The 26,443-nt window shown below is 41.9% G+C and overlaps 1 protein-coding gene across 1 annotated transcript in view; it reads left to right on the top strand.

Moving 5' to 3' along the window:
- Positions 1 to 26,443, top strand: part of DYNLL2 (dynein light chain LC8-type 2) — a 59,596-nt gene that overhangs the window by 18,925 nt on the left and 14,228 nt on the right. The window lies entirely within an intron of this gene.

Genomic DNA, 26,443 nt, shown 5'->3' with positions numbered 1-26,443 from the left:
TTTAGAGAAGTCTAATTTTTTTTCTTTTTGCATAGTGCTTTTGGTGTATCTAAGGACAGTTAGCTTAATCCAAGGTAACAAAGGTTTCCTACTAATGTTTTTTCTACAAGTTTTAGAGTTTTACATATAGATCTATAATCCATTTGGAATTAACTTTATATATAATACGAGGTATGGGTCCTGGTTTATTTCTCTGCTCCTCTCTCCCTCCCTCCCTCTCTCCCCTCCATTTGTATGTTGTAGTCCTTTCCAATTGTTTCATTATCATTTTTGAAAAGACTGTGTTCTCCATTAAATTGCTTTTGCCCCTTTTTATTTTTCAATTGGCCATATTTTTATTTCTGGAGTTTGTGTTCTATTCCATCCATGTATTTGTCTGTCTGCCAACATCGTACTGTATCTTTATAGTAGGTCTTGAACTTGGGTAATGTAAATCCTCCAAGGCTATTCCTTTTCAAAATTAGTTTGGATATTCTAGTCTCTTTGCCTTTGCATATAAATTTAAGAATCGTGTTGTTAATGCTTATAAGTTATCTTTCTGGGGTTTTTGTTTGAATTATACTGAATTCATAGATCAATTTGAAGACAACTGATATCTTAACAATGCCGAGTTTTCTGATCCATGAACCTGGAATTTTTTTTTTTTTTTTTTTTGGACTTCTTTGATTTTTTTCCCCATAAGTGCTCTGTAATTTTCAGCATATAGATTCTACATATATTTTATTAATTTGTATCCATTTCCTTTTTCTGTGCTATTATAATAGTACTTTTTACATGGGAATAATGTAGAATTTTTATTCTGTTGCATTTATATATTTATTTAACATGTCAACAACATTAATTATCATAGATTTAAAAAAATATTTTATTATCCAGTAGAGAGAGTTACTAGCCATTATTCTTCTTCAGAATATTTTTAGGTGTTTTGCTTGCTTAGATTTTTCTTTTGTTTCAATTTTTATTTCATATTGGGGTATAGCTGATTTACAATATTGTGCTAGTTTCAGATGTACAGCAAAGTTGTCAGTTATACATACACATATATCCATTCTTTTTCACATTCTTTTCCCATATAGGTTATTACAGAATATATATGTATTTATGTATGTGTGTGTATATATATACCTACATATACATACATACACATTTGCCAAGGGGCATGTGGGCTTTTAGTTCCCTGATCAGAAATCAAACCTGTGCCCCTTGCAGTGGAAGCACAGAGTCTCAACTACTGGATTGCCGGGCAAGTCACAGATTATTACAGAATGTTGAGTAGAATTCCCTCTGCTATATAGTAGGTTCTTATTGATTATTTCATACCTATTAGTGTGCATATGTTAATCCCAAACTCCTAATTTATCCTCCCCCTACCTTTCCTCTTTAGTAACCATAAGTTAGTTTTCTTTTTCTGTGAGTCTGTTTCTGCTTTGTTAATTTGTATCAATTTTTTTAGATTTCACATATAAGTGATATCATATGATATTTGCCTTTCTCTGTCTGACTTGCTTCACTTAGTTTGATAATATCTAAGGCAACTTTAAAAGAATGTCTGTTAACTGATGTATGGATGAAGGAAAGTGGTATATCCATACCATGCAATTTTTTTGGCCATAAAAAGCAATGGCATATGTATTCATGTGTATAACATGGATGAACCTTGAAAATGTTACGATAAGTGAAAGAAGTTGGATCCAAAAGGCCACATAAAACCCGTGAGATAACAGAAGTTTATTGCTTATGCCACTAAATTTTGAAGTAATTTGTTACATAGCAATAGCTAATGACAGCTTCCCTGGTGGCTCAGATGGTAAAGAATCTGCCTGCTATGCAGATTCCTGGGTGGAGAGGATCCCTTGGAGAAGGGCATGGCTACCCACTCCAGTATTCTTGCCTGGAGAATTCCACGGACAGAGGAGCCTGGCGGGCTACAGTCCATGGGGTTGCAGAGTTGGACACGACTGAGCAACTAACACAAACAACACAATAGCTAATGAATGCAGTGGGTTTGTAAGGATTCATGTGAGTAGGGGAATGTATGTGAGATGTTTAACATGTAGAAGGGCCACCATGATAAATGGTGGCTAGTGTGAGTGGGAAAGCTGGCCTCCAGTTCCAGTGGTGCTCTCTCGTGGGCAACCAGGGATGAGAAAGATGGACCCAGGGGAAAGGCCCCAGCACTTGCCCGTGCTGGGCAGAGCCCCCTCAGATCACCCTCACTCTCTGGCTGCCCTGGAGTAAGAGGACACAGATTCATACATAGTCACTCACCCCTTTGACTGTATTTACCTCCCTTAGGGTGTTATTACTTTGTCTGTTGTCTAAATGTAAATACTAGTTATATACTATATAACTGCTGCTGCTGCTTCTAAGTTGCTTCAGTCGTGTCCAACTCTGTGCGACCCCATAGACGGCAGCATACCAGGCTCCCCCGTCCCTGGGATTCTCCAAGCAAGAACACTGGAGTGGGTTGCCATTTCCTTCTCCAATGCATGAAAGTGAAAAGTGAAAGTGAAGTCGCTCAGTCATGTCTGACTCGTAGTGACCCCATGAACTGCAGCCTACCATGCTCCTCCATCCATGGGATTTTCTAGCACATCGCTAATAATTGCATATGTAACTAATATATGCCAGCTGTGTAAATCTCCTTAGTATTCATGTGCCTGAGAGCAGAGCCTTGTCTCATTTACTTCTGCACATCTAAGACAGTGCTCTGCACACAGCAGATGCTCAGTGCAGATCTGAGAAAAGGACACAAGAATAATAATGTGGGGAGTAACTGTTGAACGAAAGAAGAGTGACCCACGTATATTGACCCAGCTCACGTCTAAGATCCATCAGAAAGGAGTGTGAAGGAGAAAGCCATATGTCCAAGGATGGTTGTTTGCAGCCTTGCTTGAAATGGTCAGGAAGGAAAACTTGGAAACAACCTGTCAATCCTCAAGGGAGTGGGTGAGCAAATTGTGTCCCGTCTGCAGTCTGCAACGTCATGTAGCTCTTCAAAGAGAATGAGCTGAGGGTCTATCCTTTGACCCGAAAGTTTAAGATGATGTTAGGGGAGATAAGCAAGTGGCATGGTCCTGTGTTGTCAAACAATGACCAGAGCACCCTCTAAGCAGGATGTGTGTGTTTGGATATGGCTGTGTGAGTATGGCGACGTGAGTAGAGAATCACATTGAGCAGCTAGTACTGGGGAGGTGGGGAAGAGATTAATCACTTATTCTTTTTTTAGGGGGATATTATACAGTTGTCTCATTGAATGCAATCAGCGTAAGTTATTTTTGTGATTTTTGAAGAGTTTAGTAAAATTCTAAAGGAAACCAACAGTAAGATCTTGGACCTAACTGTTGCCTTGGACCTAACCTTCATTTGCCTGGACGTGAATCCCAGTTGTTTTATTAGTGAGTCAGGTGAGAGGAACGTGGCTCCACTTCACCCTAGTTTTAAGGTCCACCACCCTCTTGCCTTCCTGACTGAACCAGGTGAGAGCTGCCAAGCTTCTACCGGGATCCTCCTCTTAGCCTCAAAGCAAACACTCCCTGTGCCTGTGCCTGGCGGCAGGGAAGGGCTGGGAAGGAGAGAAGGGCTTGCCTCCCCGCTGCCCTGCATCTGGCCTGGGAGTGAACTCTTGCCTGTTCTCTAGGGAGAGAGCTCCTTCCCAACCAGAGGAAAAAAGATATCCGTGGCTATGGCCCCGGCTTTGAGGGCAGGAAGTGTGGAAGACAGGTCTAACCTGACTGTGTGCACAATCCTTTTAAAGGGAAAAATACTCCCAGGGACTCTGTGTTGACAAGTTAATGTCATTATATTACTTAAGCAGGTAGAAGCATGAAGCTCGGTATAATCATATGCTTGTAGCTCTTATGTGACTATGAAACCAAAAGCAAATTTACAGATTAAATGCAAACAGAATTACAACATTTCTAAAATTCAAATGAGCGACACTAATGTTATTTTTTTCTTTCTACATCCAAGTCGCACTTTCCGACAGGCACTAGTACTCAGCAGCCACAGCACGCGGCGGCACGCCCGGGGGTGTGCCAGGCAGCTCACTCACTCCTCCCCAGCCTTGCCTTGATTTAAACCCCTATAAATCTTCCCTTCTAACAATGTATCTTCGAACCATTTGACTTTCACGTGGTATGAGTGCATCATTTAGGTATTAGGTCTCTCTCTCTTTTCTTCTCTCTCGTTGGCTCTGAATAATTAAAATGGCTGAAGCCATCGGAAAATATAAACAAGGACACTGAAGTTGGGAGGCAGCTATTAGTTTTAAAGTGCCCATTCGTTAAAAAAAAAAAAAAAAAGCTTTTGTGACAATATGAATAGCCCTTGAAGGCATTGTGCTAAGTTAAATTTCAGACAGAGAAAAACAAATGTTATATGAGCTCACTTATATGTGGAATCTAAAAACACTGAACTCAAAGAAACAGAGAGTAGAAGGAAGCTGGCCAAGGGCTTGGGGGATGGGGGAAATGGGGAGATGTTGGTCAGAGGGTACGAACTTCCAAATAAAGACGAGTAAGTTCCAGGGGTCTAAGGTAGTGACTATAGTTGACAATACCGTCTTGTATAGTTAAAAGTTGCTATGACAATAAAGCTTTAATGTTCTCCCCATAACAACAACAAACGGGTAACTATGTGAGGAGGAAGACTAACCTTACCGTGGTAAACATTTCACAATATATACTGGCATCAAGTCATCACATTGTGCATCTTAAACTCCCACAATGTTGTTTTTTAAAAATAATTGTATTTATTTATTTATGGCTGTGCTGGGTCTTTGTTGCCGCACGGGCTTTTCTGGTTGTGGAGAGCAGAGGCTACTCTCTAGCTGTACACAGGCTTCTCAGTGCGATGTCTCCTCTTGTGGAGCATGGGCTCTTGACACGTGGGCTCAGCTGTGGCGTCTCCTGGGCTCTAGAACACAGGCGTGGTAGTTGTGGCACATGGGCTTAGTTAGTTACCCCACAGCTTGTGGGATCCTCCTGGACCAGGGATCGAACCTGTGTCTCCTGTATTGGCAGGTGGATTCTTCACCGGTGAGCCGCCCAGGAAAGCCTAAACTCACACAATGTTATGTCAATTATATCTCAGTAAAGCTGGGAAGACAGTTAACAATGAAAAAACAAAGTGAAAAATTATTCCAGTGAATTCTTGTACCGGCAAAAACAGCCCCTGCTGATGGAGGGTAGACTCAGAGACTAGGGACCTCACTTTCGGATCTGACCCTCAGCAGTTGTGTCCTTGGGCAGACAACCTTGCTGAGCCTCAGTTTCCTCATCTGTAAAACTGTAATAGTAATACATACTCCTCATGGATCCTATGAGGATTAAAATAAATGAAAAAGTGTATAGGAAAGTGCTTGACAACATGTCAAGATCAATAGAAATAATTTACAAACATTATTCTTAGGAGCAGGGCTCAATGTGCTTTTTGAAAAAAAAATCTATTTATTTGGCTGCACTGGGTCTTAGTTGCAGCATGTGGGATTTAGTTCTCTGACCGGGGACAGAACCGGAGTACCCTGCATTGGGAGCACAGAGTCTTAGCCACTAGACCACCAGGGAAATTGCTCAAAGTGCTTTGAAGACACTTGTGACTTGGCTAGGTTCCTTGTGTTGGCCTCAGTTTTTCCATCTGTAAAGGGGGATAAAAAAGTATTGCTTAATGGAGTGAGGGATGATGTGGGCAAAAGCACTTCATCTACTAATTCAGTAGATGTTTGGTGAGAACCTGCTTTGTGTCAGGCACATTATTTTCTTCTCATTTCTCTCTGGGCATCATTTTATATCCAGAAGTTGTAGTTTAGGACTAAATGCTCCCTTTGGTCCTGCTACAACCTGCTTGGCCTTTAGTTCTCTATCAGCAGTTACAACTCAATTAACCAATCAATACTTCAGTTCAGTTCAGTTGCTCAGTCGTGTCCGACTCTTCGCGACCCCATGAATCGCAGCACGCCAGGCCTCCCTGTCCATCACCAACTCCCAGAGTTCACTCAGACTCACGTCCATCGAGTCAGTGATGCCATCCAGCCATCTCACTCTCTGTCATCCCCTTCTCCTCCTGCCCCCAATCCCTCCCAGCATCAGAGTCTTTTCCAGTGAGTCAACTCTTCACATAAGGTGGCCAAAGTACTGGAGTTTCAGCTTCAGCATCATTCCTTCCAGAGAAATCCCAGGGCTGACCTCCTTCAGAATGGACTGGTTGGATCTCCTTGCAGTCCAAGGGACTCTAAAGAGTCTTCTCCAACACCACAGTTCAAAAGCATCAATTCTTCGGCGCTCAGCTTTCTTCACAGTCCAACTCTCACATCCATACATGACCACAGGAAAAACCATAGCCTTGACTAGACGGACCTTTGTTGGCAAAGTAATGTCTCTGCTTTTGAATATACTATCTAGGTTGGTCATAACTTTTCTTCCAAGGAGTAAGCATCTTTTAATTTCATGGCTGCAGTCACCATCTGCAGTAATACTTGATCATCAATCAAATGTCCTATGTAATGAAGGCTACAAAGACATGGAAATAAAACTAACTTTTACTAAGCACCTGCTTCTTCTTTTTGTTGTCTCTGAGCATTGGCATGCCTGGTTTTTAAAAGAAGGGTTGTAAAGTAGCTCGCACAGTGCTTGGCACATTCTGATAATATTTAGTTTCCTTCCAAAAAGGTCCCAATTCCTTTCTAATTTCAAATTGTCTTTGGTTGCTTGTGATTGGAGTGTGGTATTCTGGAGAGGAATACCGTTATCTTCTGAACACGCACCTAAGAAATGCGGTTGAAAGTGCACGGAGAAGCAGCACCATCTTCTGGTCTAAGGCTGTAATGCTGCACTGGGGCGGACGAGGAAGAGCTACTTGCATGGGGAAGAGACCTCTGGAGAGAGGCTCGACAAGAGGCTCCGTGTGTGTGTGTGTGTGTGTGTGTGTGTGTGTGTGTGTGTGTATGCACACATGCTCCAACCATGGCAGATACCACTCGACAAGAGGCTCCGTGTGTGTGTACGCACACATGTTCCAACTGTGGCAGATACCGCTCTACTTTTCCGACTCTGCCATCCTCCACATCAGAATGTAGGCTGAGAGTGACGGAGGCATCTTGGCCTGTGCAATGACGGTTGCTCTGAGAAGTCATCCCTCCCCCCATCGCAGGTGGCTGAATTGGCCTCAGAGAGGTGAGAGCTGACTGAAGATCACCTTGCAAGACAGTGGCAGAGCCCAGAAACTAGGACTCCTAACTCTTCCCTAAGGATTTTCTCCACGACCCCAGCCAGAGAACCCGTTCCTCCTGAAGGCTACAGTATTTATTTGGCTTTTAAAATCCATAATTTCTTTGAACTACATGTGCAATTTGGGAAAAACGATTTGGTTGTTGATGGTTGCAGGCAGGGAGTGATGTTGAGGAGTTGAGAGAAATAGCATTTATTGAACACACCAGGCACTTTACATGTGTTATCTTAGGCTCTATTATCTGTACAGTGGGGATAAAAACCTGTTTGAATGTTAATAAAGTAATAGACATGTAGTAATACATGTAAAATGTTAATGTATATGTAAAGTTCCTGGAACATAATAAACACTCCATAAATTTTAGGTTTTGTATCAGTTAGATTTTCTGGAATACAGTGAAGTTACTTGGACACAGTCTGACCACTTGGGATCTTGCTTTTATCAGGCAGATTTGGAGGAGTGTTCTGTCTAGGATGAGTTTTCCCCCACTACTGAGGCATGGCCTTCCTGAGTACTCTACTCAGCACCCTGTGGATTGAGTTTTTACGGTCTGGCTTCGGGCAGCAGTCTCCATTTCTGGCCCTGGGTGAGTGCAGAGCACCGTCTTCTCATTTTTTCAAATGAGTCTTTCCTGGCCTCAGGTAGCTCCCTGATATGTGTGCACTGATAAGTACCCTGCTGAATACTCAAGGGGGAGCCTCTGCAAGTCTCCAGGGTTCTCTCTGTGAGCAGCTCTCCATTCTCCAGCTCTCTGTTCTGAGAATTCCACCCTCCTTGGTCTCTCAAGGCTCTCAGCTACGTCTCCTCAGCTCAGGCTCCATCTGGGTCCCCTCATCTGAACTGAAGCCTGGACAGTAAGCTGGGGTGAACTTAGGGCTCCCTTCATTTGTTTTTCCTGTCTTTTGGGGATCACCATCCTTTAATACTCACCCAATGTCCAAAGTCTTGCTTAATTATTTTGGCTATTTCAAGCAGGAAGATAAATCTGATCCCTGCCACTTCATCTTGGGCAGGAACATAAGTCTATCAGTTAGATTTTGCTGCATAACAAACCACCCAAAATGTGGTGATGTAACCATTATTTGCTCATGATTTGGCAAGTTGGCGGTTTGGGCTGGGCAGGCCTGCTGTCTTGGCTGGGCTAACACATGGACCTGTTAGTCAGCTATGAGTCAGCCTGATACTCTGCTTCCTGGGCATTTGGTGGCTGTTGGCTGGAGTGGCGGGGGCAACCGGGCCACGTGTCTCATCACCTAGCAGGCTAACCTGGCCTTGTTCGTAGGGTGTCTGGGTACCAAGAACACACGAGAGCAAGGGCCCATGATTCAAGTCTATTCTAGCATCACTTCTGCCATCGTCCCTTTGGCCAAAGTAAGTTACGAACTAGATTCAAGAGCTTAAGAAATAGACTCCATCTCTTATTGGGAGGAGCTATGAGGTCAGATTGCCACGGCGTAAATACAGGAGAGCAAGAATGTGTACTGTTTTTTTAGGATTCATCTATCAATAGTTACTATTATTTCACTTTAATCCTCACAGCAAGGCGGGAGGTAGATCTTACCATCAACATTTTACAGATGAGAAAACTGAGGCTCAGAGACACTGAGAGAGTCACGTAAGATCTCACAGCTAGGAAAAGGCAGAGCCAGGACTTGAACCAGAGTTTGCCCGATTCTCAGCTCTTCCTGTAGTCACTGCCTCGTGTGCTTGGTGTGGTGTATGCATGCACGTGTGATTCTGATTAGGTACATCTGTGTTCACCACCATCAACTGTTCATCCCCACCCCGGTCCCTGCTGCCCCATGGAGGTGCCCATGGTCTGGATTCTGCCTGATAGTCCCACCACCCTCTCCAGACAGAGGCCCTGGCCTGGGCCCCTTCTCTCTGGCCCTCTGGGCTGATGGATGCTTGAAAGGGACATCTGTGTGTTCGTGTCTGTGTGTGGGAGGTCGCAGGTGGTGTTGACTGCTCTTCCCACCCAGCTTGCTTCTCAATCGGCTGGTCGGTCCCTTCCTCTCCGTGCTGCTCCGAAAGCCACGGTCATTTGTCCCCCTCCCTCCCTCAGGTCAAAGACAGATGGGTCCATGTCTGATCCCACCACTCTGCTGTAATCAGACCTTCTGTGTCTTCTGATTTTCTTTTTTCTAGATAAAAGCTAAATTTATTTTCCTGGCACCCAAGCCCTCCATGATCTCATCCTAACCTATTTTCCCAGCCTGTTTCTCATGACCCACGTTCACCATCTCCATAATTTAGCCAAGGGCACCGTGGCTTTGCCCCTCTGCACCCAGCCCCTGGATTGTCCTCCATCTCTGTGTGGTCACTGCCTACGCCCCTGTAACACCTCCCACCTTTGCTCTCTTTTATGTGTTCTGTTTTATCATTCCATTCAGGCAGTAACTTCCTGAAGGAACAGACCTTGTCTCATTTGTGTTTGACTAGTCACAGAGCTTCTGTTGTGCCTGGTACCCAGTTGGTATTCAGTGAAGTGCCGCAGAGAAAGACAATCTGAGAGAGACACCTCCTTGCTCTCCACCCCTGGGAGGCCCAGCTGTTGAGTTCTGTGATCTAGACCTGTGTCTTCACAGTAAATTACCCTTTTCTGCCCAAGGTAGTTTAGATAAGTTCTTGTTACTAGAGATCCAGAGCATCTTGGTCAAGATAGGAAGAATGTGTAGTTTTTAGTTTTCCTGGAAAATATTTATTGGAATCTCGATCTTTAGTGGTGGGAACCTCAGGGAGCAGTGGAAGTTAAGAAGAGAAGATCCCATACTTGGAGATGAGAAGCGTGTGCTTTGTTGCCCCCTCAGATACTAGACCTCGGGGGCAACTTCTCCGACTATGTATGGCTGGCCTGGGTGGGCAGGAGGGAAAAGGAAGCTGTTTCCTGGGGTCATTGAGACAGAGGCCTCAGGGGACCACCAGCCAGCGCTCCTTTTGGTGGATTTGTGGCTCTTCCTTGAGTTACACTCTGAAGGGGAGTGCTTTTTATCCACAGCCTTGGTTTCCAGTTTGGCCTAAATTCTGCCTTACTGTACAAAAGCAGCTAATGCTGCAGGAGAAAGTCCAGGCCCTGCAAGAGGACTGGGGAATTCTCTTGTCTTACTGTGGTGCTTTTAGCCCAGAGACAGGGACAGAGAGACTTTCCCAGGACTCTTTGCAATTCCAGCCCAAGGTTGATGCCCTGATGAAGCACGTGGCACTCCAGTGACTGAATAAAATCTTGTGGACTCTGTAGTAAAGTCAAGTGCCCCTCATGGCCTTGGGGAAGGGGAAGAGAGTACAAAAAAGCTGTGCCCCATCAGTGGGGTGGTGGGGTGGTAGAGAAGTGGGCAGGCAAGTGGGGCAGCACCTCTGACTGGGGCACCCACAGCGCTAGTCACCAGGTATTTCTGAGGTAGGTGGACCATGAGACTTGCTGTGGCTGATGAAATGTGAGTGAAATTGACATATGTCCCTTCCAGGTGGAAACTTTAGGAGCCAGGGCTTGAGTTGCCAATCCCCTGTCCCTCAGCTGAATAAAGTCTCATTTAGCCTGGATTCCTGAGTAAGGACGATGAGCAGATCTTGCCCACACTTCCATGCTGACCATGAGATTTGGAGTTTATGTGTTAAAGCAGTATGACCTAAACTGTCCTGAAGATACGACAGAGGAGCCAGGATTTCACAGGTTGAAGGAAGACAGAGAGACAATGTCAGTGCGTTTCCTGGCCCGTGCGTCAGCCTCAGGGAAGGCCTGGAAGGAAAGGGTCTAGGAAGTCAGAGACCACTTTCAGGGGCTCAGACTCTCCCCAGCTAACCCTGGTTGTCTGGATTTTGGGGTGGTGACACACTGACTGTTCCCTCAGAAGGCAGACGGGCTCCATCTCCATAGACTCGTCTCAGGTACACACTAGCTTTGGCCTTTGGCCACTCACTTTACCTCTTATGAACTTCAGTTTATTTGTAAAATGAAGTGAAGAGTGCCTACCTTGAAGATTAGAGATAATACACATAAAACACCTCTTGTAATGTTGTAGACAGTCATTTAATGGTTGCTGAGTTTTTCTTTTCCTCTGTCTGCTATCCCTGGGGGAGGTGGATGGGTGAGGGAGATGATGGACCATAAACATCTTGGACCACCCTCCCCATTCACCTCACAATTCCACTTCACTTTGCCCAGCTGCCTCTGCTAGTCACGTTGGTCAAATATAATCACAAAATATGGACCGTCTCAAACAGATGTTGTAGGGTAATAAAAATCCCTAAATCTGCCCGAGTCTGTGCATGTGCATCCAGGCACACACACGCATGTTCAGGAAGCTGAGATCAGAGGAAGTGATAACCTGAAATCAACAAAAACCAATTGCTTCTGGAAAAGCTTGCACCAGCTGCTGAGGAGCCTGAAGGCACAGGTCAGTACAGAGAGCAACAGGCCTAAAGCAGGTCATGCTACTGATGGTGAGGATAGTGATGATGGTGGTGATGCTGTCGATGGAGACGATGATGATGGTGACAACATTTGTTGAGCACTAGCAGATGGATGTAATGGTTTAGAACATGTCTCTGTCAGGAAACCCTGAGTTTGAATCCTGTTCTGCTTACCTATGAGTTGAGGGGCATATTGGTTAACCTCTCTGTTATTCTTTGGTAAATGTGGAAACAATTGTCTCTACCTTTTACAGCTGTGATGGAAGGAGACAGCATGTGAATTCTCAGTACAGAGTGTAGTACATAGTAAGTACTCAGTACTTGGTGACTATTATTAGCAGTATTACTCTCTTGAGCCAGGTACTGTGCTAAGAAGCACTTTACATACTTTTTTTTTTCCTTTGAGCCTTCTGCAAAGGATGTCATAGTATTATTACCCTCACTTAGCAAATGAGGAAAGAAAGGCACAGGGAGCCTGAATAGCTGGCCCAAATTAATTTAGCTTGTAAATAAAAACAGAATGTTAACCTTGGTTGAACTAACTCTGAGCCTTGGCCTTATGTCTAAAGGCTGTGATTAAAAAAAATTTTTTTTATTGAAATATAATTGATTTCCTGGGTTGTGTTACTTTCAGGTGTACAGCAAAGTGAGTCAGTTATACACAAACACATATATGCAATTCTTTTTTTTTTTTAAGATTCTTTTCCCATATAGGCCATTACAGAGTATTGAGTAGAGTTCTCTGTGCTATACAGCAGATTCTTACTAGTTATCTCTTTTATATGTAGTAGTGCATATATCGGAGAAGGCAATGGCACCCCACTCCAGTACTCTTGCCTGGAAAATCCCACGGACGGAGGAGCCTGGTAGGCTGTAGTCCATGGGGTTGCAAAGAGTCGGACACGACTGAGTGACTTCCCTTTCACTTTTCACTTTCATGCATTGGAGAAGGAAATGGCAACCCACTCCAGTGTTCTTGCCTGGAGAATCCCAGGGATGGGGGAGCTGCTGTCTCTGGGGTCGCACAGAGTCAAACACGACTGAAGTGACTTAGCAGCAGCAGCAATGCATATATGTCAGTCTCAATATCCTAATTTATCCCTCCCCCTGTATCCCCTGGTAACCCTAGTTTGTTTTCTACATTCATGACTCTATTTTATAAATAAGCTCTTTTGTACCCTGTTTTAAAAGATTCTGCATATAAGCGGTATCATAGTTGTCTTTCTGTGTCTGACTTACTTCACTCAGTATGACAATCTCTAGGTCTGTCCATGTTGCTGCAAATGGCATTATTTTGTTCTTTTTTATGATTGAGTAATATTCCATTGAATATATGTACCACATCCTCTTTATCCATTTCTCTGCTGATGGACACATTTAGGTTGCTTACATGTCCTGGCTATTGTAAATAGTGCTGCAGTGAACATTGGGGAGCATGTATCTTTTAAAATTATGGTTTTCTCTTGATATATGCCCAGGAATGTGTTGCTGGGTCATATGGTAGAGCTGTGGTGGGTTTTTTTATTACATCAAAAGATTGAAAATATAAACATCCATCAGTAGGAGATTAGCTAAACAAGTTACAAGACATCCTCACAAGATATGCAGCTATAAACAAAATATTCAGGAAGATTTTCAGGTATATTGTTAAGGGAACAGGGCACAGTAAAGAACAAGGTATAGCACATTGCCTTTTCAGTAAGAGGAGAAAATTATTGTATAAACGTATGCACTTAATTATATATGCACAGGATATACAAGAAACCAATGTCATTAGTTGCCTACTAGGAAGGGAACTGCAGAGCTGGAGGACATGGGTGAAGAAGACTTGACTATATATACTTTTTACATTTTCCATGTGGTTCAGAGCTGCGCTGTAATTAACATATAAATAATCAACATGACTTCACTGGTAATTTCTTACCATGCTCTTCCATTCTCAGCTGCCATAGCTACACTGGGCTCTTGTTTTAGTCACTCGGTTGTGTCTGACTCTTGGTGATCCCATGGACTGTAGCCCACCAAGCTCCTCTGTCCATGGGATTCTCTAGGCAAGAATGCTGGAGTGTGTTGCCATTCCCTTCTCCAGGGGATCTTTCTGACCCAGGGACTGAACCCAGGTCTCCAGCATTGCAGGCAGATTCTTTACTGTCTGAGCCACCAGGGAAACCGACACTGGGCTCTTGTTCCTCAAACACTATATGATATCTTGCTCAGGAGAGTTTTCTAAGCCTAATGTGAAATAAGAGCATGAATTTGACTTGCAAGGTCCCAGGACCAGACTTGACTGGTCTCCATGGGAGGAACTTGCTGGGTGAGTGTTGGGAGCTTGTTTGCATATGCTTGGCTGCATGTTACTGTCCGTGGTCCTGAATATCATCATTCAGTTCAGTTCAGTCACTCAGTCATGTCCGACTCTTTGCGACCCCATGGACTGCAGCATACCAGGCTTCCCTATTCATCACCAACTCCCGGAGCTTGCTCAAACTCATGTCCATCGAGTCGGTGATGCAATCCAACCATCTCATTCTCTGTCATCCCCTTCTCCTCCCACCTTCAATCTTTCCCAGCATCAGGGTCTTTTCAAATAAGTCAGCTCTTTGCATCAGGTGGCCAAAGTATTGGAGTTTCAGCTTCAGCATCAGTCCTTTCAATGCATATTCAGGACTGATTTCCTTTAGGATTAACTGGTTTGATCTCCTTGCTGTCCAAGGGACTCTCAAGAGTCTTCTCCAACACCACAGTTCAAAAGCATCAATTCTTTGGCGCTCAGATTTCTTTATGGTCCAACTCTCACATCCATACCTGATTAATGGAAAAACCATAGCTTTGACTAGATGGACCTTTGTCAGCAAAGTAATGCCTCTGCTTTAATGAATATCTCTGCTTTAATGAATAATGAATATCATCATTACTCTTTAGGATATGCCTGATTCTTCTAACCCAGGGACATTAGGGAGTTCTGTGGAACATCTCCTAGAGATCGTGAAATAGATAAGGAATAAGAAAGTGGAGGAAAAAATAGCAGGCATCAAGAGAGAGCAAGTGTGAGCACATGAGCGAGTAAGGGAGAAAATACAAGAGGCTGTGAGAAAGGCACAGTTCCAAAAGACTGCCAAAGAGTTTAGGTTTTGAAATATTTGTTTCTACCATGAAAGAAATCACCTTAGGGACTTCCTTGGTGGTCCAGTGGTTTAGGAATTTACCTTACATTGTAGGGGGGCGTGGGTTTGATCCCAGGTCAGGGAACTAACACCCTACATGTCACAGAATAACTAGGGAAGCCCCTGTGCTCTGGAACCTGCGGTGTGCCACAACTACTGAGCCCATGTGCCACAACTAGAGAGTCCATGCACCGCAATGAAATATCCTGCCTGATGCAACGAAGATCCTGTGTGCCACAACCAAGACCCCACTCAACCAAATACATAAATAATTATTAAAAAACAAAATCACCTTCAGTTCAGTTCAATTCAGTTGCTCAGTCGTGTCCGACTCTTTGTGACCCCATGGACTGCAGCACGCCAGGCCTCCCTATCCATCACCAACTCCCAGAGTTTACTCAAACTCATGTCCATTGAGTTAGTAATGCCATCCAACCATCTCATCCCCTGTCATCCCCTTCTCCTCCCACCTTCAATCTTTCCCAACATTAGGGTCTTTTCAAATGAGTCAGTTCTTCACATCAGGTGGCCAAAGTATTGGAGTTTCAGCTTCAGCATCAGTCCTTCCAATCAACATTCAGGACTGATTTCCTTTAGGATGGACTCCTTGGATCTGCTTGCAGTCCAAGGGACTATCAAGAGTCTTCTCCAACACCACAGTTCAAAAGCATCAATTCTTCGGCACTCAGCTTTCTTTATAGTCTAACTCTCACATCCATATATGACTACTGGAAAAACCATAGCTTTGACTAGACAGACCTTTGACCTGCACAATGTCTAAAATACTGAAAAGCTGAAGAATGTGTACAAATCTGTATACCAACCTAAGCAAATGTGGGTGAGTATATGGATAAAATTGAAAGAGCAATATCAAGATGGTTCTAGTGAAGTGATATCAGTTATTACATCAAAGAGCCCATAGTTTTTATTTTTTATCACATGCTCATTATAAAATCAAGCCACATGGAAATTTATATTCATTGCATATTATTGTGTATTTTGTATATTTATAGTGTGAAATATTGTTTGTTTAATATATTCTATATATTACATTTATAATATATATTATACATAAAATGTATTATACATGATATATAATTAAGCTATAAATTCCTTATTATATATTCATTATAAAGTTAAGCCATATAGAAAAATTTAAAGATGAAAGCAGCAAGCCAGTTATATTACTCAGGAATACCATATTTCATCAAATATTGATCTTGATTCTAAGACAAATCTTTTTTTGTATCATACAAAAATGCTGCCAGTTAAGCCATGACACAATGTTTTTTTTCACTTAGACTTCTTGTTGAAAGACTCTTAGACTTATGTAAACATGTATTATTCTTTGTTTTTTAACATGTATTATTCTTATGCAAACATGGAAAGGAAAATATATGTGAAATAAATTGAGCAATATATTTCTAAACCATCTTCACATTTAGAGTTCAACTTTTCTGTATCACTTTTTGACTCCAAGTCGTGTGTGTGTGTGTGTGCGTGCGCGCGTGTGCGTGTGCACATGTGGGTGATGCAGCATTTCTTTTTTTTTAATGTTTATTTTTTTAATTGAAGGATATTACTTTACATAATTATGTTTGTTTCTGCCAAATATTAATATGAATCAGCCATAGGTATACATATGTCCTCTCCCCCCTGAACCTCCCTCCTATCTCTCTCCCCATCTCACCCCTCTAGGTTGTTACAGAGCCCCAGATTGATTTCCCTGAGTCATATAGCAAACTCCCATTGGCTGTCTATTTTACATATGGTGATGTATGTTTCCATGTTACTCTCGCTATACATCCCACCCTCTCCTTAAAAGAGTGCTCACCTATCATCTCTGGACTTTACCAAAGCACTGATATCCAGTGATGCATTTTGATGCTGGCACTTTCTTTATCTTGCCAGAAGGTGTCAGCAATGTCAGCTATTGCATGAACTCACTAGACTTCAAAGCTGCTTATATGTGAAAAAATAAATCTGTGTTTTAGGATGAAAACAGAAACTTATAAACATGATTTAAATATCTTTCTATGCTTATATGCAAAAAGAAGAATGAGTGAAGTGAGAGGAAGTTTTAGATAAAGTTAGACAAATGATATTGTAATAAATGGTCCCTACTCTACATTTTATCAATATTGATTGCAGGCATGAAATTAAAAGATGCTTACTCCTTGGAAGGAAAGTTATGACCAACCTAGATAGCATATTGAAAAGCAGAGGCATTACTTTGCCAACAAAGGTCCATCTAGTCAAGGCTATGGTTTTTCCAGTGGTCATGTATGGATGTGAGAGTTGGACTGTGAAGAAAGCTGAGTGCCGAAGAATTGATGCTTTTGAACTGTGGTGTTGGAGAAGACTCTTGGGAGTCCCTTGGACTGCAAGAAGATCCAACCAGTCCATTCTGAAGGAGATCAGCGCTGAGATTTCTCTGGAAGGAATGATGCTAAAGCTGAAACTCCAGTACTTTGGCCACCTCATGCGAAGAGTTGACTCATTGGAAAAGACTCTGATGCTGGGAGGGATTGGGGGCAAGAGGAGAAGGGGAGGACAGAGGATGAGATGGCTGGATGGCATCACTGACTCGATGGACATGAGTCTGAGGAACTCCGGGAGTTGGTGATGGACAGGGAGGCCTGGCATGCTGCGATTCATGGGGTTGCAAAGAGTCAGACACGACTGAGCAACTGAACTGACTGACTGAGGCTTAATTTTAATAAAACCCAACACAAGAAGTTGAAATAGATCTGAAGAAAATGCTGTACTTTAAATATTTTTTCTTCACAGGAGATATTAATTTCTAAAAGATCCCACCAAAGATAAAGAAAAATGACTATGAAAACCATAAAACTGTTAAGTAGGTTAGAGTCATTGATTTTTCAAACCTCATATTTCAGTGTTAGACAGTATTGATTGATTCCCTGCTATAAAAATTAATGTGGTTAGCACATTATACATCCTCCTCCTTTTATCAATGTCCCAATTTGTTACTTCTGTTGCTTTTCCTTTCATTGAGATTTATATTATTTATATCGTGTTCTGTAATCATAAATTCCACATTATTATTAAATGTATCTAAAGCTGACTGCTTTCAGATCAGATCAGATCAGATCAGTCGCTCAGTCGTGTCCGACTCTTTGGGACCCCATGAATTGCAGCACACCAGGCCTCCCTGTCCATCACCAACTCCCGGAGTTCACTGAGACTCACGTCCATCGAGTCAGTGATGCCATCCAGCCATCTCATCCTCTGTCATCCCCTTCTCTCCTGCCCCCAATCCCTCCCAGCATCAGAGTCTTTTCCAATGAGTCAACTCTTCGCATGAGGTGGCCAAAGTACTGGAGTTTTAGCTTTAGCATCATTCCTTCCAAAGAAATCCCAGGGCTGATCTCCTTCACAATGGACTGGTTGGATCTCCTTGCAGTCCAAGGGACTCTCAAGAGTCTTCTCCAACACCACAGTTCAAAAGCATCAATTCTTTGGTGCTCAGCCTTCTTCACAGTCCAACTCTCACATCCATACATGACCACTGGAAAAACCATAGCCTTGACTAGACGAACCTTTGTTGGCAAAGTAATGTCTCTGCTTTTGAATATGCTGTCTAGGTTGGTCATAACTTTCCTTCCAAGGAGTAAGCATCTTTTAATTTCATGGCTGCAGTCACCATCTGTAGTGATTTTGGAGCCCAGAAAAATAAAGTCTGACACTGTTTCCACTGTTTCCCCATCTATTTCCCATGAAGTGATGGGACCGGATGCCATGATCTTTGTTTTCCAAATGTTGAGCTTAAAGCAACTTTTTCACTCTCCACTTTCACTTTCATCAAGAGGCTTTTGAGTTCCTCTTGACTTTCTGCCATAAGGGTGGTGTCATCTGCATATCTGAGGTGACTGATATTTCTCCCGGCAATCTTGATTCCAGCTTGTGTTTCTTCCAGTCCAGCGTTTCTCATGATGTACTCTGCATAAAAGTTAAATAAACAGGGTGATAATACACAGCCTTGACGAACTCCTTTTCCTATTTGGAACCAGTCTGTTGTTCCATGTCCAGTTCTAACTGTTGCTTCCTGACCTGCATACAAATTTCTCAAGAGGCAGATCAGGTGGTCTGGTATTCCCATCTCTTTCAGAATTTTCCACAGTTGATTGTGATCCACACAGTCAAAGGCTTTGGCATAGTCAATAAAGCAGAAATAGATGTTTTTCTGGAACTCTCTTGCTTTTTCAATGATCTAGCAGATGTTGGCAATTTGATCTCTGGTTCCTCTGCCTTTTCTAAAACCAGCTTGAACATCAGGAAGTTCACGGTTCACATATTGCTGAAGCCTGGCTTGGAGAATTTTGAGCATTACTTTACTAGCATGTGAGATGAGTGCAATTGTGTGGTAGTTTGAGCATTCTTTGGCATTGCCTTTCTTTGGGATTGGAATGAAAACGGACCTTTTCCAGTCCTGTGGCCACTGCTGAGCTTTCCAAATTTGCTGGCATATTGAGTGCAGCACTTTCACAGCATCATCTTTCAGGATTTGGAATAGCTCCACTGGAATTCCATCACCTCCACTAGCTTTGTTTGTAGTGATGCTTTCTAAGGTCCACTTGACTTCACATTCCAGGATGTCTGGCTCTAGGTGAGTGATCACACCATCATGATTATCTGGGTCGTGAAGATCTTTTTTGTACAGTTCTTCTGTGTATTCTTGCCATCTCTTCTTAATATCTTCTGCTTCCGTTAGGTCCATACCATTTCTGTCCTTTATCGAGCCCATCTTTGCATGAAATATTCCTTTGGTATCTCTGATTTTCTTGAAGAGATCCCTAGTCTTTCCCATTCTGTTGTTTTCCTCTTTCTTTGCATTGATCGCTGAAGAAGGCTTTCTTATCTCTTTTTGCTGTTCTTTGGAACTCTGCATTCAGATGTTTATATCTTTCCTTTTCTCCTTTGCTTTTCGCTTCTCTTCTTTTCACAGCTATTTGTAAGGCCTCCCCAGACAGCCATTTTGCTTTTTTGCATTTCTTTTCCATGGGGATGGTCTTGATCCCTGTCTCCTGTACAATGTCACGAACCTCATTCCATAGTTCATTAGGCACTCTATCTATCAGATCTAGGCCCTTAAATCTATTTCTCACTTCCACTGTATAATCATAAGGGATTTGATTTAGGTCATACCTGAGTGGTCTAGTGGTTTTCCCTACTTTCTTCAAGTCTGAATTTGGCAATAAGGAGTTCATGGTCTGAGCCACAGTCAGCTCCTGGTCTTGTTTTTGCTAACTGTATAGAGCTTCTCCATCTTTGGCTGCAAAGAATATAATCAATCTGATTTCAGTGTTGACCATCTGGTGATGTCCATGTATAGAGTCTTCTCTTGTGTTGTTGGAAGAGGGTGTTTGTTATGACCAGTGCATTTTCTTGGCAAAACTCTATTAGTCTTTGCCCTGCTTCATTCTGTATTCCAAGGCCAAATTTTCCTGTTACTCCAGGTGTTTCTTGACTTCCTACTTTTGCATTCCAGTCCCCTATAATGAAAAGGACATCTTTTTTGGGTGTTAGTTCTAAAAGGTCTTGTAGATCTTCATAGAACCGTTAACTTCAGCTTCTTCAGCCTTACTGGTTGGGGGATAGACTTGGATTACTGTGATATTGAATGGTTTGCCTTGGAAATGAACAGAGATCATTCTGTCGTTTTTGAGATTGCATCCAAGTACTGCATTTCGGACTCTTTTGTTGACCATGATGGCTACTCCATTTCTTCTGAGGGATTCCTGCCCACAATAGTAGATATAATGGTCATCTGAGTTAAATTCACCCATTCCAGTCCATTTCAGTTCGCTGATTCCTAGAATGTCGACATTCACTCTTGCCATCTCTTGTTTGACCACTTCCAATTTGCCTTGATTCATGGACCTGACATTCCACGTTCCTATGCAATATTGCTCTTTACAGCATCGGACCTTGCTTCTATCACCAGTCACATCCACAGCTGGGTATTCTTTTTGCTTTGGCTCCATCCCTTCATTCTTTCTGGAGTTATTTCTCCACTGATCTCCAGTAGCATATTGGGCACCTACTGACCTGGGGAGTTTCTCTTTCAGTATCCTATCATTTTGCCTTTTCATACTGTTCATGGGGTTCTCAAGGCAAAAATACTGAAGTGGTTTGCCATTCTCTTCTCCAGTGGACCACATTCTGTCAGATCTCTCCACAATGACCGGCCCATCTTGGGTTGCCCCACGGGCATGGCTTAGTTTCATTGAGTTAGACAAGGCTGTGGTCCTAGTGTGATTAGATTGACTAGTTTTCTGTGAGTATGGTTTCAGTGTGTCTGCCCTCTGATGCCCTCTTGCAACACCTACTGTCTTACTTGGGTTTCTCTTACCTTGGGCGTGGGGTATCTCTTCACGGCTGCTCCAGCAAAGCTTAGCCATTGCTCCTTACCTTGGACGAGGGGTGTCTCCTCACCGCAGTCCTTCCTGACCTTCCACGTGGGATAGCTCCTCTAGGCCTTCCTGCACCCGCGCAGCCAGGGCTCCTTGGACCTGGGGTTGGTCCTCGCGGCCACCGCCCTTGGCCTTGGGCATGGGGTAGCTCCTCCCACCCGCCGCCCCTGGCCTCGGGCTTGGGGCGTGGGGTACCTCCTTCCAGCCGCCGCCCCTGACCTCGGACACGGGGTAACTCCTCTTGTCGCCGCCCCTGACTTCGGAAGCTGGGTATCTCCTCTCGGCCGCCCCCCCTGACCTCGGACCTGGGGTAGCTCCTCTTGGCCGTTCCTGCGCTGTCACAGTCTGGTACTCTCGGCTGCTGCCCCTGACCTCGGACGTGGGGTAACTCCTGTTGGCCGCCGCCTTTTGGGCATAGGGTCCTCCCGGCTTCTGCCCCTGACCTTGGACGTGGGGGGCCCTTCTCGTCGCGCTTAGCTTGCCCGTCACAGCCGCCTCATATTAATAAAGAAAATACTAATAAAGGCTGGCTTTTTTTACACTGTCTTACTCCTTCCTTAAGTTCTTTTGATTTTATACTTGTTTTCAAAGAATATAGGCACATAATTAAAAAGTCAAATTTTACCACTTGGCTCATAATGAAACAGCATTTCTCTGCTTCAAGTCTTCATTCATCCAAGGCTCACTGCTCCAAATCTCCACCTCCTACAGCGATCTCCTTTGCCATCACATTCATATCCCAAAGCGTTGACTTCCTGCTATTGAGGCAGTTGAGGTGCTAGATAATTTACTGAGCCCTCATCCTAACATGTGTATGCGCAACCTCTTCTCATCCTCCAAATGTAATTTTCATCACTATCCATTGAATCAACATCCACAATACATATATGATGCCTAGATTGGATCGTTTCTTTCTTTTTTTCTTTTTGTTTGGATATTTTTTTGTCCTTACAACTTGGAGGATCTTACTTCCCAACCAGGGATTGAACCGTGGGCCCTTGGCAGTGAAAGCTCCGATTCCTAACCATTGACCACTAGGGAATTCCCATGGATCATTTTTTGACACTCCTCTGTATGACAATTTTATTTACAGTGATAATCATGAAATAAAACCAGTAATAACAAGGGATCAAAAAGAAACACAGAGTAAAAATTTTCTTTTTTTGAACTTCATATGTATAATGCCAGTAAAAAAATTTAAGTACAAAAAGGAAAAATTAATCACTTGAATCTTTGTGTTGTTTCTGGTATAGGTGCTGTAGATACACCAACTTGTATTGATTATTTCTTAAGATTTTTAAAATTAACTTTTTGCAATGTTGAAGGCTTATATATTTCAAAATACACCCATACATTGCTTTTTTACATTTTCCTTCTTGAACTCCACTGGATTAAAATAATTTCGTTTTAGTATGGGTACTACACTTCAACTCTCTTTATGATCAATATAATTACGAACTGCATCAGTTGCTGGTTTCACAAACATATTACAAATGACTGCATGTTCTTCCCAGTTCGTACAGGACAAAAAACCACAACTCTTCATCTAAGAATTTTTATGCCTACCTAATATAATTTTTCTTGAAATATATTTGATGATATTATGTTAGTTTCAGGTGTACTACATCATGATTTGACATTTTCATACATTATGCAATGATCACCATGGTAAGTCTAGTAAACGTGTTACCATGAAAAGTTATTACAATTTTATTGACCATATTCCCTATTCTGTATATCACATTTCTGTACATATTTGTTGTATAACTGGAAACTTGTACCTTTTAATCCCCTACATCTATTTCACCCCTCTCTCACTCCTTTCTGGCAACCATTCTTTTGTTCTCTGTCTCTGTTTTTGTTCTGTTTCATTTGTTTTGTTTTTTAGATTCTGTACATAAGTGAGATCATATGGTATTTGTCTGAGATCTCACTTAGCATAATACCCTTTAAATCCATCCATGTTTTCACAAATAGCAAATTTTCATTTTTTTGGTGACTGAGTAATATTTTATTGTGTATATATGCCACATCTTCTTTATCCATTCATCTGTAGATGGACACTTAGGTTGCTTCCATGTCTTGGCTATTGTAAATAATTCTGCAGTGAACACCAAAGTGCATATATATTTTCTCATTGCTATTTTTGTTTTATTGGAATAAATGGCCAAAAGTGCTGAATCACATGGCAGTTATATTTTAGTTTTTGAGGAACCTCCTTACTATTTTCTGTAGAGGTGGCACCAGTTTACATTCCCACTAACAGTGCATGAGGTACAAGTGTTCGTTTTTTCCCACATCCTCCTCAACACTTGGTTTTTATGGTCTTTTTGATAATAGCCATTCTGACAGGTGTGAGGTGGTATCTCATTGTGGTTTTGATTTGCATTTTCCTGATGGTTAGTGATGCTGAGTATCTTTTCATGCGTCTGTTAACCATCTGTATGTCTTTTTTTTGAAAAATGTCCATTAAGGTCCTCTGCCCATTTTTTAATAGTTTTTTAAAAAGTTTATTTATTTTTGTTTCTGGCTGCACTGGGTCTTTGTTGCTGCACGTGGGCTTTCTCTAGTTGTGGAGTGCAAGGGCTACTCTCTAGCTGAGATGCATAAACTTCTCATTTCAGTGGCATTTCTTGCTGTGGAGCGTAGACTCTAGGGCATGCAGTCTTCAGTAGCTGTGGCACACGGGCTTTGTTGCCTTGTGGCATGTGGGATCTTCCTGGACCAGGGAACGAACTGGTGTCCCCTGCATTGCAAAGTGGATTCTTAACCACTGGACCACCAGGGAAGTTCCTCTCTGCCCATTTTTAATCAAATTTTTCAGAGGTTGTTTTTTTTTTTGGTGTTGTGTTGTATAAAGTCTTTGTATATTTGGCTGTTAACTTCTTATTTGATATATTTGAAAATATCTTCTCCCATTCAGTAGGCTGGCTTTTCATTTAGTTGATAGTTTCCTTCACTGTACAAAAGGCTTTTAGTTTAAAGTAGTTCCATTTGTTTATTTTTGCTTTTGTTTCCCTTGCCTGAAGAGACAGATCCAAAAAAATATTAAGACCAATGTCAAAAAGCATGCTGCTTATATTTTCTTCCAGGAATTTTACGGTTTTAGCTCTTTCACTTAATTATTTAATCCATTTTGAGTTTGTTCTTGTATATGATGTGAGGAAGTAGTGCAGTTTGATTCTTTTGCATGTAGCTGTCCAGTTTTCCCAACCCCATTTATTAAAGAGGCTGTATTTCCCTCAGGTTATATTCTTGCCTCCTTTGTCGTAGATTAATTGACCATGTAAATATGGATATAAATCTAGGCTCTCTATTCTATTCCACTGGTCTGTTTTTGTGCCAGTGCCATACTGATTATTGTAGCTCTGATATTATTTGAAATCAGGAAGTGTGATACCTCAGTCTTCGTTCTTTCTCAAGATTATTTTGCTATTTGGGGTCTTTTGTGTTCCCATAAAAAATTTAGACTTATGTTCTAGTTCTGTGAAAAACGCCATTGGTATTTTTATGGGAATTGCACTGAATCTGTGGATTGTCTTGGATATTATGGTAATTTTAATGATATTAATTTTTCTAATCCATAAGTAGAGTATACCTTTCAATTTGTTTGCATTGTCTTCAGTTTCTTTCATCAGTGTTCATTGTTTTCTGAGCACAAGTCTTGTACCTCTTTGGTTAGATTCATTCCTGTATATTCTATTCTTTTTGATACAATTGAAACTGAATTGTTTTCCTAATTTCCCTTTCTGATAGTTTGGCGTTAGTGTATAAAATGAGACAGATTTCTGTATATTAATTTTGCATCCTGCAACTTTACTGAATTCATTAATTATTTCCAATCAATTTTTTTTTTTTGGTCATCTTTAGGATTTTCTAGACTTAGTATCTGGAGAAGGAAATGGCAACACGCTCCGGTACTCTTGCCTGGAAAATTCCATGGATGGAGCAGCCTGGTAGGCTACAGTCCACTGGGTCACAAAGAGTTGGACACGACCAAGCGACTTCACTTTCTTTCTTTCTATAGTTCATTTTGGAGAAGGAAATGACAACCCACTCCAGTGTTCTTGCCTGAAGAATCCCATGGACGGAGGGCCTGGTGGGCTACAGTCTATGGGGTTGCAAAGAGTTGGACACAACTAAGCAACTAACACACACACAGACATAGTATCATGTCATCTACAAACAGCAGTGGTTTTACTTATTCCTTTCCAATTTAGATTCATATTATTGGGTTGGCCAAAACGTATGTTCAGGTTTTCCTATATTATCTTATGTAAAAACCAGAATGAACTTTTTGGCCAACCTTATATTTCTCTTTCCTGTCTCATTACTGTGGATGATTATAGATCATCCAATACTCTGTTGAATAAAATGATGAGTGTGAATCTTTTTTCCTGATCTTAGAGGATACTTCCTGCTTTTCATCACTGAATATGATGTTGACTATAGGTTTGTCATAAATGGCCTTTATTATGTTGAGGTTTGTTCTCTCTATACCCACTTTGTTGAAAGTTTCTTTTTTCAATCATAAGTGGATGCTTAATTTTGTCAAAAGTTTTTTCTGGGGTTGGAGGTGGTGGGAGGCAAGTCAAAGAAGAAGGATATATATGTATGCATGTAGCTGATTCACTTTGTTGTATGGCAGAAACTAACACAACATTGTAAAGCAACTAAACCCCAATTTTAAAAAAGGCCTATTGGGAAAAAAGCTTTTATTTTTTTTGCATCTGTTAAGATGATCGTGTGATTTTTATTCTTCACTTTGTTAATGTGGTGTATCGCATTGATTGGCTTATATATATTGAAACATTTTTATAGCCCTGGGATAAATCCCACTTGATCATGGTATATGATCCTTTTAATGTATTGTTGAATTCAGTTTGCTAGTAGTTTGTTGAAGATTTTTCCATACATGTTCATCAGTGATATTGGCCTGTAACTTTCTTTTTTTGTGTAGTATAGTTGTCTGCTTTTGGTATCGGGATGATCCTGGCTTCGTAGAATGATTTTGGAATCATTTCTTCCTCTTCGACTTTTTTGGGAATAGTTTCAGAAAGAGAGGTGTTAACTGTTTTTTAAATATTTGGTAGAAATTACTGATAAAGCCATCTGATCCTGGACTTTTGCTTTTAGGGAGTTTTTGTTTTTGTTTTTTTGAGGGGGCTTTCAGTTACTGATTCAGTCTTAATAGTGGTAATCAGT

Source organism: Bos grunniens, chromosome 19 (genome assembly GCF_055505025.1).
Source record: "Bos grunniens cultivar Pamir isolate PY7600 chromosome 19, Bosgru_T2T1.0, whole genome shotgun sequence".
NCBI classification, from domain to species: Eukaryota; Metazoa; Chordata; class Mammalia; order Artiodactyla; family Bovidae; genus Bos; species Bos grunniens.
Note: the sequence above shows the minus strand (reverse complement) of the source record. Positions and strands in the feature narration are given on the sequence as shown.